Here is a 15,521-nt window from a genome sequence, read left to right on the forward strand (position 1 = left end):
AGGTATTTCCAAGAAAGACATGCAGAGTCTCAATCTTTTATCAAATTAAACACAAACATTGTGTCAGGAACAGTGGTGCATACCTTTAATCCCAGCTACTTGAGAGAATGAGACTCCATCTTAAAATAAAAAATAAAAATGGCTAGAGATGTAGCTCAGTGATATAACATCTCTCTCACTCTTTTTATTTGTTCGTTTTTTGGTTCCAGGGATTTGAACTCAAGGTCTCATGCATGCTCAGTAAGCACTCTACCACTGAGTTATATCCCTAGCTATAACACCTCTTTATACATCATTGAAAACTTTAAATATTGGCCCTAGAAAGCTTAGAAAAAAAAATTTTCGATTAATAAAATTAAAAAAGTACTAACTAAAAATTGAAGAATAAAGTTTTTGGGCAAACTAGATATGAAAAATCTAAATTTGAGCTGGGAAAATCTGATTTGGTAGAAATAATGGTCACAAAAAGAAATTAGAGTGGTAAAATCTTCAATGGTAAAAAGAGATATAAGGAAAATACGACCACATCTTCCAAACAAAGAAATATGAGTAAATATTTCAAGAGACATAAAAAGAAAATTTTAGAAGTTAAAAATGGTTGAGTTGGGGATATGGTTCAGTGGTAGAGTGCTTACCCAGCATGTGAAAAGCCTTGGGTTTGATCCCCAGTACCATTAAAAAAAAAAAAAAAAAAAGGCAAACATTTTTAGAAATCAGGAAAAAATAAACATATCTTTACCTCTCTAAAAACATCAATAAAAAAATCAATAAATTGAATAAAGAAAACTGAGGTTACTGAAAAAGTTGAGTAATACAATAAGTAAGCTTGATTTAAAGAACGTTTACTTTCCTTAATATATCAAGACTCCAGGTAGGCTGGGACCATGGTGCACACTTGTAATCCCAGCCACTTGGGAGGCTGAGGCAGGCCAGCATCAGCAATTCAACAAGGGCATTAAGCACTCAAAATAAAAAATAAAAAGGCATGTAGCTCAGTGGTAAATGGGTTCAATCCCCCATTGTCCCCCACCCGACCTCCACCAAAAAAAGACTCTGGGTAGTATATTTGGGTGAGGTCAAACACTGCTATATATATTAACCTGTTAAACTACTTAATTCTCACATGAGAGAAATTGTTAGTTTAGATTTTGCTATAATATAGACTAGAAACTTTGCTGCTTAAAATTGTATCAGGAAGAATGAATGTCTTAGAAAGCTTTTCTGCTCCTGTGACTTAAGGACCCAACCAGAAAAACAGAAGAAGAGGGAAAGTTGATTTGAGGGCTCACTTTCAGAGATCTCCACTCATAGACGATAGGCTCCATAGGCTGAACATCATGGCAGAGTGTGTGGCAGAGGGAAGCAGCTCACATGGTGATCAGAAAGCAGAAAATGAGACTCTACTCTCCAGATGCAAATATATACCCCTAAGCCACGCCCCCAATGTTCCAACTCCTCCAGCCACACCCTACCACTTCTGTTACCCCTCAGTTAATCTCTAAAAGGTAATTAATTCACTGATTAGGTTAAGACCTTCACAACCCAATCATTTCTCCTCTGAACCTTCTTCCATTATCTCACAAGTGAGCTTTTGGAGGACACATCACATACAAACCGTAACAATGAAATATTCCATTTTTGCCTGAAGAACCTAAGGTACAAAGAAGCAACTTGATTTCCAATCTCTCCCTTTATGATTTCCAAAATAACAGGAGCCTATATATTGTAGTCCTGACCTAATTTTGTCTCCCTTTATATGCAACCCTGCTTTGCTTTGATCCTATCAAAACTTTGCTTCATTTCTGAATTTCACCTAGATGTTACCCTTCCCTTAACCCTGTAATTCATCATTTATTTTGTTTAAGACTTCTCAGTTACTCTTATGTAGAATCTCTTTTGTTGAACCTCACTTTCTTCAACTACAGGTTTGTCTCTGATAGTCTCAGTCTCACTGGGCTTGAACAATAAACATGGAGGAATGGTCATGAAATAGCACCCTGACTCAGTAATGATTAAGCACATGAGATCCTTTTGGTCTCCCCTACAGCTCTGTCTTTGAGGGCATGGGTTTTGACTGGATCTAGATTTTTATTATCTTTTTGGCCTTTCAGAGTTATGCTGATTTCTTTTTGCAGTGTGAGGACTGAACCCAGGGCCTTGTGCATGTCAGAGATGCACTCTACCACTGAGCTACATCACCAGCCCACAGATACTGTTTTCAATCATCAGAAGTCTATTAATTCTCTAAATTTCTGGCATCCTCTAGAATAACTCTGACAAACCAAAAAACCCTCACTTTCAAGTTCCTGGTAACAACCATTCCCTATTACTACCGGCCTTGCTAAGCTGCTGAGGCTGGTCTCAAACTCACAATCCTCCTGTCTTGGTCTTCTGAGTCACTGGGATAACAGGTGTGTGACACCACGCTGTGTTAAAAAAAAAAAAAAAAATGTGTGTGTGTATGTGTGTATTTATATATATATATATATACACACATACACACACATATAAAAACATAAATATACACTCAGTACATATAATTTTAATGAGAAAATTCAATATTCTATAATGTGTATGTTACTTTGGAAAAAGGGCCAAGACACAAGGATTATAGGAATCTGGAGACATGAGAACTGGTGTGTGGAAGATGGGGTTATTAGGAAGGATAAAAGGAAACTCAATTTTTTCACAGGAAAATGAGTCAGATAACTGCTCTGGATATAGCAAAGAGCCAGTTAAAAATACAATACTTCTGGGATGAAAGGAAGGGGAAAAAAAGGATGCCCAGAAGTTGGTGTATGGTTTAACAGCTAGCAGTTAGCCTGGCAGCACTCATCAGGGATGGCTAGGCCATTCTGAATAAAGTGAAGATCCCTCAAATTCTAGGCTGGACATATAAGCAGATCATTTTACCTAGTCAGAACTCAAATTTCTATTTATCTTTTGAGTTTAGAAGAGGGATCTGCTTAAAATCACTGAAGCTCTGGAGACTTCTTAATTTACTGTTTTATTTTTTAAAAGGGAACTTTGGTACTACATAGTACACTGTGGAGAAAAAGGGATAGAGATACAATAGGTGGCCTTTTGTTACTGGGTTCTTTCACTTAATGTTTTCCACATTCATCCATGTTGTAGCACATATCAGTACTTTATTCCTTTTCATTGCTAACATTCCATTGTATAGTGTGCAAAAAAGGCATTAACATCACAAGCCTGAGATTGCTAGCCTCAGAAAGGTTTGCTTAACTGTCTATGACTTGTCTCTGGGAACTAGGATTTGGAAGATTCCCACCATTCTCTATGGTTTGTTCTGCCTTAACTCATTGTGTAAACTCTGGTTATTGCTGTTTACCTGCTTTCATTCTGGAATGAAATGTGGAATCTTGGTATATGCTAGGCAGAGGGTGACTATATGACCAATCCAGATAAAACCTTGGGCATGGAGTTGGGGATAAAGTATCCCCAGTAGAAAACATTTCACACATTATCACAACTCATGCTTGGAAGATTTAAGTTCATCCTGTGTGACTCCACTGAGAGAAGATTCTTGGAAGCTTTCGCCTGATTTCTTTTGGACTTTGCTCCATACACCTTTTCTCTTTACTGATTTTGTTTTGTATCCTTTACCTATAGTCTTTTTGTTTAAAGTACTGGGGATTGAACATAGATGCTCTACCACTGAGCTATATCCCCAGTCCTCATTAAATCACCAGGCTGGTCTCAAACTTGTGATCCTTCTGCCTTGGCCTCTGGAGTAGCCGGGATTACAGGTGTGTGCAACTGCACCTGTTTTTGTTTTGTTTTTTTGTCCCCCAGTACTGGGGATTGAACCCAGGGATGCTCTACCACTGAGCATCTCCCTAACTTGCCCACGCTAGCCTCAAACTTTGAATCTCAGTCTCCAGAATCACTGGAATTAACAGGCACCACTACTCCCAGCAAGCAATATTACACTTTTTTTCCCCTTACATGAACTTAGGGCTGGGCTGGTTAGGCCTCACTAACCACACAGTGAAAGTGTATATGATTTTTTCCCCCCAGTGCCAGGGACAGAACTATGTATGTGCTAAGCAAGTTCTGTACCACTGAGCTATGACCCCAGCCTCTGGCCTGTAAATGAGTTTTAACCACCAACATGATTATATGCTAAGTCCTACGAGTCCTCTAAATATATGATATACCTCTGAAACATATGAATACACTTTTTTTGTGGGGAGGGGGCTACCACTGAGCTATATCCCTAGCTCCCGGATATACCTCATTTTACTTATCCATTCATTAGCTAATGGACTTTTTAGCTATTACAAATGTTGAAATGAACATTCATGCATAATTCTTGTGCACTTATGTTCTCATTTTTATAGGTGGTACTGAGGATTGAATCCAAGATTGTTCTGCCTCTGAGTTATATTCCCAGTCTTTTCTAATTTTATTTGTTTGTTTGTTTTCTTTTGGGGGGTGCTGGGGATCGAACCCAGGGCCTTATGCTTACAAGGCAAGCACTCTACCGACTGAGCTATCTCCCCAGCCCTTTTCTAATTTTATTTTGAGACATGGTCTCACCAAGTTGCCCAGGTGGGCCTTGAACTTGTGATCCTCCTGCCTCCACTTTCCCAGTAGCTGAGATTACAGGCATGCACCACTGCCTAGTTTACTGTTTTCAGTTTTGAGTAGTCAACAAGGTCAAAGTTCAGAAGACAGGGATGGGAATGAAAAGGATTGGCAAGCCTCCCAAAATAGGCATACAAGATCCTTGGGTAGAATCTTAGTATGAATATGATAGAACAAAGTCTGGTTCTCAGATTTCTAGGTACAGATACTGCACAAACTAAAAAGACATGAGCGTAAACACCAAAACACCAACTCATTAATTTTATTAATGTATAATTTTTGGGACAAGGAGAGGCTTCCTTTCGTGGCCTATTATGACTGCCAATGAAGGTGTTGCCTTCCAAAAAAGGGGGTTAAGAGGATACTGAATTATTAACCAAAGAGTGAACTACAGGAAAAAGGAAATAAAAAAAGAGATTGAGAAAGTGAGGGAGTTAGCTGAGTGATGTAGTCTGATTAACTATTTCCAACCCAACAAAAGAAAACTCTCTAGTGACAAAATTAGCCCCATTCACTAAGTTTGGAATTTCCAACTGGAGAGCTAATCATTGCAGTGTTATTTTTACAGTATATTCAGAGCATCCATTACAATTTTAACTACAAGGACGATGCAGCAAGGAATTCAGAAAATGTGGATGATGAAGTAGTTGATGAAAAAACTAAGATATGCAATTGTATTTTAACTCACATTTCATTGATTAAAGTAAACACATAAGGAAAAAACTGATGTGAAATACATCGACGTGCTCAGTGGTTATATTAGAAAGGTAGTTTTATGAGCAACTTGTCTTTAATTTCACTGTTTTTCAAATTGAAAAAAAAAAAAAAGAGAAACAGGAATAATTAAGTTTAAAAGAGTAACAGGAATAATTAAGTTTAGGGACTCTTCAAACTTTACTTAAACTAGGGCTTTTTGTTTTGTTTTTTGGTATTGGGAACTGAACCCAGTAGTGCTTTACCCCTGAACAACTTCTTCAGTCTTTTTATGGTTCTGGGGATTGAACCCAGGGACACTTTACCACCAAGCCACATCCACAGTCCTTTTTATATTGTGTTTAGAGACAGGGTCTCAATGAGTTGCTTAGGGTATCACTAAGTTGCTGAGGGTGGCTATGAACTCGCGATCCTCCTGCCTCGGCCTTCTGAGCCACTGGGATTACAGTCATGCACCACCATACCAGGCTATTTCTCCAGTGCTTTTAAATTTTATTCTGAGGTAAGTCTTGGTTGCTTAGGGCCTTGCTAAGCTGCTGAGGCTGGTCTCAAACTCGCAATCCTCCTGTCTTGGCTTCTGAGTCACTGGGATAACCCAGGAGTGCTTAACCACTGAGTCACATCCCCAGTTCTTTTTATTTTTAATTTTGAGACAGTGTCTTGCTAAATTGCTTAGCGTCTCACTAAATTGCTGAGGTTGGCTTTGGACTTGCCATCTTCCTGCCTCAGGCTCCTAAGCTGCTGAGAATACAGGCACATGCTACCACACCTAGCTCTCAAACTGACTTCTCAAGGATTAAAAAATTAATGGCGAGCTGTGAGAATGTAGTAACTACTGCTTTTCAAGTCTCCCATGAGAGTCAATAAATAACTCTCCATCTCTCTTTTTTTCCCCTGACAGAAGGAGATTGATAAAATGACAGACATAGTATATCCCAATTTCAGCAAATCTGAATTTGATTTTGACAAATCTCTTGATCAAGGCTCTTTGGGTTACAAGTAACACAAGATTTGTTCATATAAAATAGAGACACTGCATATACTTCAAGGGAAAAAGTTGATTTGAGGACAGAAATTAGTGGTTGGAATGTTATCGGGACTATGTGGTCTCTTGTCCCTGGGTTGTTTCTACGTATCTGCTTCATTCTGTGTCTTCTCACACTTTACCCTCAAGCCTCTGATCGCAAGTGTCTCAGATCCACAAAGAGCAAGCATGCTGCTCAGTCCTTTAAAATTCAGTTGACCAGCTTGGGTCTGGAGTCCACTGGGCTTTGGCAATGAAAGTTGAGGCAAGGTCATGTAATATAAATCTGGCTGTAAGGAACCATACCTGGTAGGGGGAAGAGTTCAGAGAAGTGAGTCATGGCTTGGCAGACAACTTAAAAAGTAGTATCTGGGTTTTCACTAAGTTCTCAGGATCAAGACAGAAATGGGTGTTAAATAGCCAAGAAAATATTGTAGCTGTTTAATGACTGCACCCAAAGAAGATAAATTCTACCAGAGGTTTCTTGAGTGAGTTGCTTTCAGACCTTAGAAGTCAATCTCTACCAAGTCTTTGATTTCCTGGGTCAAGTGAATTTGCCCTTGTGCTTTCCCTAAGATCCTTCAATTTCCTACACACTCCTACCTAGCTAATGAAGACTTCTTATCTGAGAAAAACAGAAGGAATTAGAATTAATTATGTTTATTATTAAATATACCAACTGACTTTTATCTATACTTACATGATCTTCCTTTCATTCTACAGAACAGATGAATTGTCTACTCCACAGTGAGATGGAATTATATTTCCTCTCATTTAAGTTTGTATCCACTTGGGAGGCTAAGACAGGAGGATTCCAAATTTGAGTCCAGCATCAGGAATTTGGCAAGACCCTACCTCAAACTAAAAAAGTAAAAAGGATTGGGGTATAACTCAGTGGTAAAGCATCCCTGGGTGCAATCCCTAGTACCCAAAAAAAAAAAAAAAAACCAGTCAGCATCTGTAATCATCTTCCCATCTCCATACCACATCACTGGTTTTTCTTTTACAGGATCATGGTCATCATTTTATAACCATAGTGCAATATGGAAGGAAAAAAGCCTAGTCCCCTCAAAGTCATTATGTTACCTACACTGCCAGTCAGCCATAAAGTATCAGATGAATAAAACCAAAAATTGAAAAAAAAACTTTCATTTTCATTTTCTAGTTCTTTTAAACAACTACTGTGTACTCTTTGAAAAATGTTTTAGCAATCTTTAAAAAGTTTTCCAAATTGGTAAAATATGGTCAACATCATAGAATACCATGTAATGTACTTGTTCTGCTAGGATCTTCCAAGATTCAAGTCTAGTTATTCATCTAGAAGGAAGGAGAGGCAATAGGTGTGGATCTTGAGGAAAATCAGCATTCTCGTGTAAAGCAACTATTTCAGGAGAGGGCACCACAGGCTCTTCAAGCAAGGGAAGAGTAATCTCTACAGATAGATGGGCCAGATTCTTCTTGTTGCCACAAATTTAGTAGCTTAAATTAATACAATTAATACAATTAATACAATTAATACAATAATTAATACAATTAATACAATTAATTTTACAGTTCTGGAAGTAACACAAGGTTAAATTAAGATGTCATAAGGCTGCATTCTTTCCAGAGGATTTAGAGAATTGCTCTCCTTGACCTGTCCAGTTTCTAAAGGGAACCTATATTCCTTGGCATGTGGCCTTATACCCATCTTTAAAGTCAACAGTGTAGCACTTTCAAATCTCTGGGATCTGACTCTGACCCTCCTGACTGCTTCTTATAAGGACCCTTGTAATTAGATTGGGTCCACCCAGATAAACCAGGATAATCTTAAGAACCTTAATCACATCTTGACAAGTCACATAAAGAAACATATTTACAGGTTTTAGGGATTAGGACATGGATATTTTGGGGAACCATTATTTTTCCTACCACAATAGAGGAAGAGTTTTTGTACTAACAAAGAAGACTTGGTAGAACTGTGTGTGTTTGTATGTATGATACTCAGGATTGTACTCAGGGTCTTATACATGCAAGGAAAGTGCTCTACCACTAAGCTACATCCCCAGTCCCCCACCCCACCCTTTAAAAAATTCTGACAATGTCTGGTTAAGTTGCCCAGGCTGGCCTAAATTGCAATTCTCTTGCCTTAGTCTCCAATTAGCTGGGATTACAGGCCGGTGCCACTGTGCCTGGCTGACTTGGCAGAATCAAGCAGTTACTCTTGCTTGGCAGAAATCTAATTTTCAGAATTCCACTTTTTCCTGATTAATATCTTGAGATCATACAAGTATATTCAATTTACTTTATATCTTAGCCACCTGCGTGATCAAATTTTGAATTTTTTCTTTTGAAATCATAACTCTGTGACCCAAGCAAGGCATTTTATATTTTTTTCCAAGAAGGTAAGACATTTTCTGGTGCCTTATTCAGGTTTTGACATAGGAACTTAAAGCTTTAAACTTATCACTTTCTTTCTCTAAGTTCTCCAGTGTACTTTCATATACCCAAACCACTGTATGGTCCTTCTTTAGTTCCACGATACTACCCATTATAGCAACTTCTTGGGTCATCCAAGGTAATAATTTGCCACTGTATGCCATGGACTACCAATGCCATCATCATTTACCATGAGGTCATTAATATGTTTAAACCTAATGGGATCAGACAACTAACTCACCCTGAATATTCTGAGCCTCCTGAAAATCACTCCTATCACCAGTAAGTAGCTATAATGAGGAAAAAGTCACTTGCAAGTATTATGGAATAGAGACTGACTGTAGCAACTAAGGGTTATATGGATATGGGCAACACTGAAGGAATGAAGGTCTGGAGTCACCACTGAAGTATTAGAAAACATTCATTAATGACTTTGGCTTGAAGGGTTGCTACAGATGGAGAAGTTGGAACATTAAGAATAAGAAGCCAGAGCTTGTGGAGGTCTGTAAAGCTTTCACTTATAGCCACCATGACCTCAAAATGGTGGTTTGCAAACAAATCTGAGAAGCTATTGTGCAAAGTGGGAGTTTGTGGAGCAATCTGAGAAGAGCCACAACTTCCTGGGAGAAGTCTATAAAGCTCCTACAACATCCTGACAATACAAGCTTCCTTTTTCTACCTTCCTATTTTACTATGAGTACTCATGGTCTGAATGTCTCCCCAAAATTCATTTGCTAAAACCCTAACCTCTAAGGTGATGGTATCAGGAAGTCAGGTCTTTGGGAGGTGACTAGATGAATGCTCCACCCTCATGAATGGGAATTTAATGCCTTTACCAAAAAAAAAAAAAAAAAAAAAAAAAAAAACCCACAAAAAACAAAAAGCCCAGAGATCTCCTTTGTCCCTTCTACCTTGTGAGAACCTGTGAGAAGGTACTGTCTATGAACTAGGAAGTGGGCCCTTACCAGATGCAGAATCTGCCAACCCTTACCCTAGACTCCCCAGTCTCCAAAAAGGTGAGAAATAAATTTCTGTTGTTTATAAGGTATCCAGTCTATGGTACAATATCTTATCATAGTAGTCTAAATGGAATATGATGTATCTCATGTTGGCAAACTCTAACTTAGTACCACAAAGGGAAGGAGATTCTGGAAAATATTCCTGGCTTCTTCTCTTTAAAGCACAGATAAAATAAGTGGATAGCAGTAATGTAAAGTTGACAACCAACCAATCAGCATAGTTAGAAAACTTTTAGATTTAGAGGAATAAAATGGCAAGTCAAACTGGTTTAAATGATAAGGGGAATTTACCAAGTCTATGTCTAAGTCTAGGAGGAAGTTGATCTCAAAGAATGTGACCAGGACCTCTGATCACGACATGACAGTCTCAGGAACTTTTTGTTGCTGTTTGATTCTTCATAGGAATCTTTCTGTAGCACAATGGCTGCCAGTGGTTACTCCAGTTAGATGCTTGTGTTAGGGGTTAGGAAGAAAGTTGTTTCATTCAAAATCAAAAGAAGTTACTGGATGTGATTGGCTGACTTAGGCTCTGTGCTCTTCCAGAAACAATGTGTCCAGGATGATTAAGTTTATTTGATAAGCTGATATACTGTTGTTCCTTATGCCCTCACCCCTGCTCTACTGGTTTCTCCTACATTATTACTAAGATAAAATTGATGCTGAGTCCCCAAACATTAAATGTTGATTATAGTAGCCAAAATATCAAAGATATAAACTAGCTAAACAGAAAAACCTCTCCTATTATAGCCAGAGGTACTACCATATGATATGTGTCGCTATTTTTAAAGTGCAACTTTTGAGCAATTGTACTGAGTCTAAGAGCCTGACAACTTTTAGTCATGTGTTAAGAAGGTGATTATTCTGATGCAGCTTAAATGGGGTGAAGAATAGCAAATAATTTGCAGCTACTGCAACAAAGACGTCTCCAAACAGCCACAGGACAGAGACTTTTTCTAAACTTTTTCTTAGGTGTTCAGTTTTTGTTAAGTGGGCCTTAATCTGAAAACCTTGACTTTTCTGTACTATGTTCTCGTTCATAATTACTGCCTTGAATTGTAGTTCCTGCAAATTAAGTGGGGCAATTATAAAATTAGCAGCCAAAAGAACTTAAAAGTACTTTATGAAGTAAAACCTGATAGTATTTGGTCTCGTCCTTAGTCCTTGGGGAAGAAAGAAGTCTGGAGTATCCAAAAGGCCAGAGCTCATCAAATAACTGTACTTATTGAAATACCTGAGGATAGAATTATGGTTAGCTGTAGTAGCTAACCAAAATCTCATTCCAGAACTTCCAGAAGAGGGAGAATAGAAGGAAAAAAAAAATTGAAATTGAACAAAAATGTGAATCTGAATTTTTATTGGGAATAATTTTACTATCAGTCCAAGTCTTAAGTTTTATTAACCCTTGCTATCACTGAGCATGTTTTTCTCCACAGAAAACACAACTCTAGAAAAGCTAAACAAAGTCACTTAACCACAATATCCTTTTTGTAGATTTGCCCCTTTTCAAAAGAAATCAATCAAAAGATGCTAAAATATAGTCAACTCATCCTAGTGACCTTTACTCATTTCCTTGATGCTCTTTTACAGTCCAGTGTCCACAGTACATCTAAAATGATCAACTTAAATGTTTAAGTCACAACTCAACTTTAATATGCTCAAAACCCTCTCTTCACTTCTCAATTTAAAAAATAAAAGAAAACGTTAACCACGGCTTACATGGCCCTGGATGAACTGGCCTCTAATAGTTCATTATAAAAGTCAAGCACTCATCTGAGATGTACCCTTTGCTGTGTAGTCTTCAATAAACTGCGTACTGCTTTCTCCCTCACTTCCTTCAAGGTTCTACTTTTAAAGTTATCTTCTTTAAGATTCTTCTCTCACCACCTTATAGCACACATTATATCTTTAGCACCTTATTATGTTTCTTCCTTTCACTACTTAAAATTATATTACATTATCTATTTATTTTGTCTATCCTTTGTTTCTCCCATCAGAATATCAGCTTCAGGAGACCAAAGGCCTTGTCCGTTTGGGTCACTGTTACATTATCAACACCAGACATTAATTGTGCCATAAATGTACTGCATGGTTAAATGTGAACAAACTAGAAATTATCCCAGTATTTATTTTCTAAGAAGCCTTTAGATGAATCAAGATATTTTGCAGGTAGGAGCTGGTGATTCATTGGATGTTGGTGTGTGTGGGGGGTGATATTAAAGATGGTTCCCTTGTGCTTAGAAGAAGCACAAGGGTGGGTAGAGGTGTTATTTACTGAGAAAAGGAAGATCAAAGAAGTAGGGAAGATTTAGTTCAGTTTTAGGCATCTACAGTTTGAGATGGCTATGGACATCTAAGTGGAGATGTGAGGACAGTGATGGCGTGGATCATGATCTCTGACTGCCTCTTGGCTGCACTTGAGCTGGGAACCTCCCTGTGTACAGGCACAAGTCAAGATTGCCCAGTTGCTATGGTGACACCTCACATGAGGAAACTGCAAAGGCATGGAGTTGGATCCATGTCAGGATCTTAAGTTCAGGCACCAGCTGCCAGGGATAGAGAATTCTGAGCATAACAAGATAACCCTAATGTCTTGCTAGTGCTGCATCCTTCAGATTGTCTGCTTTGCAGAAACTTTCCACAAATGATCTTTTTTTTTTTTTTTTTTTTTTTTTGCAGTGCTGAGGATTGAACCCAGGGCCTCGTGTTTGCAAGGCAAGCACTCTACCAACTGAGCTAAATCCCCAGCCCAACCACAAATAATCTTTTGATGATAAAATCTATATAATAAACATGCTGAGCTAGCTCTGGGTCATTGTTCCTCCATCAGAAGACAGTGTGTCCCACCTGGACCCAGTTTTCTGTATGTGTCTGTCTTTCCTCAATCCCCCATCACTCCTTGTTGGTTACTGAATTAACAGCTGTGCAGAGATATTAAGTAGAGAGATGGATGTGTAGGCCTGGAGTGAGATGACTAAATTCCTTATTGTTAGAATCTTTTTAAAGTAGGTATTCCTTAATTGCTTCTGAAGGCACCCTTTTGATGGTCCTATGGTTAAGCAGGACTCAAAATCTATAGTACCTAGACTTTACTGCTGAAACAAAATCTGACAGTTCACATTTGATGAACTTTTATTATCTCATAAAGTGACAACTTCCTGACAGCTAAGAATGACGATACAAGAATGACGATACAGAATGTAATTTTGGTGTTACCTTAACCATAATATGCACCTCTTAAAAGCAATGGAATTTCTGATATCCTGGACCTTTAGAGAGGATAGTTTTCTCCCCAGTGATTTGAGCCTGTCCAATAAAGTGTTTCTAGCAATGTAAACATTAAGTTCTTAGCTATGAATGTATAATAAAGTTTTTTCCTCTTAAGACAGTTCAAACATCAAGAGATTCGGAGTTGTATTCATGCCAAAGATGAAGTGAGATGGTGAAGAGGTGCATTTTAAGTCCCTGGAAACACATCTAGTTTGTCTGAAAGGTCCTAAATCTAACCAGTTGGGTTTATCTAGTATTTTATCATTCAATAATTCAACCAGCAATTGCAGATGCATACATGTCTATTTCTGTGTGTGTGTGTCAGAGCATGTGTGTTTTTAAGGAAGAATTAGGGAGCCATACATAGAAAACATTATTTTTTGCTCTCTAGGAACTCATAGTCTAGTAGATTATAGTAAGAATAACAGATGTAAGGATATGAGGCTGTGACACAGGAGCATTAGTTCTGCTTAAAGGGGTCTTGTGAAGATTTCACAGAAATATTAACATCTGATTGGAGTTTTGAAGGATGGATAGGAATTTACTAGGCATATGGGGAATACTGAACAGGGTTAGAGTTAAGTGTTGGATAGATGTAGGAGTACAGGCTGCAGAAACTGAGGTCACAAGGGCATTGAGTGATACAGCATCATACACTATCACATAGCATATAGCAAATGTGTTCAAAATCATTCCTAGGTTGACTGGAATTTTTTATATAAATTCCAAGGATTCCAGAAGCTACTGGGCTGTACGTGAATTAACAAAGAACCTTTTGGAAAAGTTGCTAATACTAAAAGGTGGACAAGTTTATTTTAAGAGTAAATGAAACCATGGAGTCATTCTGTCTCTTTTTGCAGTGCTGGGGATTAAATCCAAGGCCTTGTGCACATTAGGCAAGCATGCTACCACTGAGCCACATTTCCAACATAGTTATCCTCTCTTGGAGCCAGAAAAGATTCAAGAGATCTGTTTCATCTCATTAGAGGTCTCCAACCTGCTCAAACCAAAAGTTTGAGCACAAAAGCCACTTTATCACTGGCTAATATCCTGGCAGGTGAAGACAAACTGGAGTCATTACCACTTTAGACAAACTTTCTTGCTATTGCCTTTCTGTGACTTACTTAATATAGGACTTCAGGAAGACTACATTTTAAAGACATTTTCAAAATTTGACCTGTATTCTTGAGTTTAAGTAGTCTACTGTGCAAATTATGGTAATTAACCTTATTTTTATCTTCCTTTGAGATTTTTGGATAGCATCCAATTAATATAAATTCATTAAGTACATAGTGGAAAACAAGTATTTAAAATATTGAGAGTTCTTGCTGTCTTCTGCAAACTTTTCCAAAACTAGCCTACACACAAGCTGAACAGGCAAATAATTATTTGCTAACCACCAAAATACCAAGAAACTTCATTTTCTTCTAAGGATAGTGCAGGAAGCTGCAAATCTCAAAGCCCAAATAATCCAGCTTCAAGCCAAGGCTGGAATATCTAATAGGTCTATTAAAGTATAATTTTACTGTTATTTTGAACGACACGCCTAACGGTGTTTTTAAAAAAAAGAAAAACACCACCACACAACTACCTCAACAACACAAATTCAGAAACCTCGTAAAGATGATTCACGGCATTTATATATCCTATTTAGACAAGGAATAAAAACCATTAAACTAACCGAACCCTCGGTTGATTTAACACACTTCCCAACTCTAATTTCAAAGAACCGCGGTAGACTTTAGGATATTCTAATAATGCAAGCAAAGCAAAATCAAACCCTGTTCTTTAAAATATGCGTTACCTGCTTCTTTTGACGAAAAATTTCAGGAGAAAAGCAGGCAAGCACAAATCTTACTTGGAAAACAAATCTTAAAAGAAAAGGCAGCCCTGGTCGTCAGCGACCTCAGCCTGCTGCCGGGGCAAGGCCCGCGGCGGCCGTAGGGAACCTCAATGTCACCGAGTTCGGGCGGGGACGGCGGGCGGAGGAGCTGCGGCTGTCAGTGCACGCGCGCGGTCCGCAGCGGCTCTTCGCTCCACGCACTGCGAGCCCGGAGTCCTCAGGCGCCGCGGTAGACACAGCCGGCGTAAGCGGCTGCCAATTCAGGGCAGCCTCCTTTCTCGGGCTGGGCACTCCAGGACATAAGAAGTCGACGGGAGTACTCCTCTCTTCCCGGACCCCAACGCTGCAGGCGCGCAGGACCGTTGTCTCCTGCGAGGCGCAACCACACCCCTTCCCGACACCGCGGTTCGGGCCCGCTCGGTAGGGAGAGGTGAGTGGACTCCAGGAATCCTCGGAAGGGCGGGGGAGGAGGAGGAAGCAGCCTCTCTAGCTGCGCCTTCTAACCAACGCTCCTTGTTCTCGATGCTCCCCCCACGGCGGAGTTACAGCACGCCACTTCCGGATCCTTTTAAAGGCCCCACGCTGTGTGGCTCCGCGCGTGCGAGGAAGGCAAAAAAGGGAGCGA

At 39.0% G+C, this 15,521-nt stretch overlaps 1 protein-coding gene across 1 annotated transcript in view; it reads right to left on the reverse strand.

Annotated features, from left to right (window-relative positions):
* The window catches only part of Enoph1 (enolase-phosphatase 1), a 69,397-nt gene extending 53,971 nt beyond the window's left edge, over window positions 1-15,426 (reverse strand). Inside the window, exon 1 of the mRNA XM_047566070.1 lies at window positions 14,858-15,426. The gene's annotated coding sequence lies outside the window, so the exon portion shown is untranslated. The remainder of the gene's footprint in view (window positions 1-14,857) is intronic.
* Window positions 15,427-15,521: the final 95 nt, after the last annotated feature.

This window comes from Sciurus carolinensis, chromosome 10 (assembly GCF_902686445.1).
Source record: "Sciurus carolinensis chromosome 10, mSciCar1.2, whole genome shotgun sequence".
Classification (NCBI taxonomy): domain Eukaryota; kingdom Metazoa; phylum Chordata; class Mammalia; order Rodentia; family Sciuridae; genus Sciurus; species Sciurus carolinensis.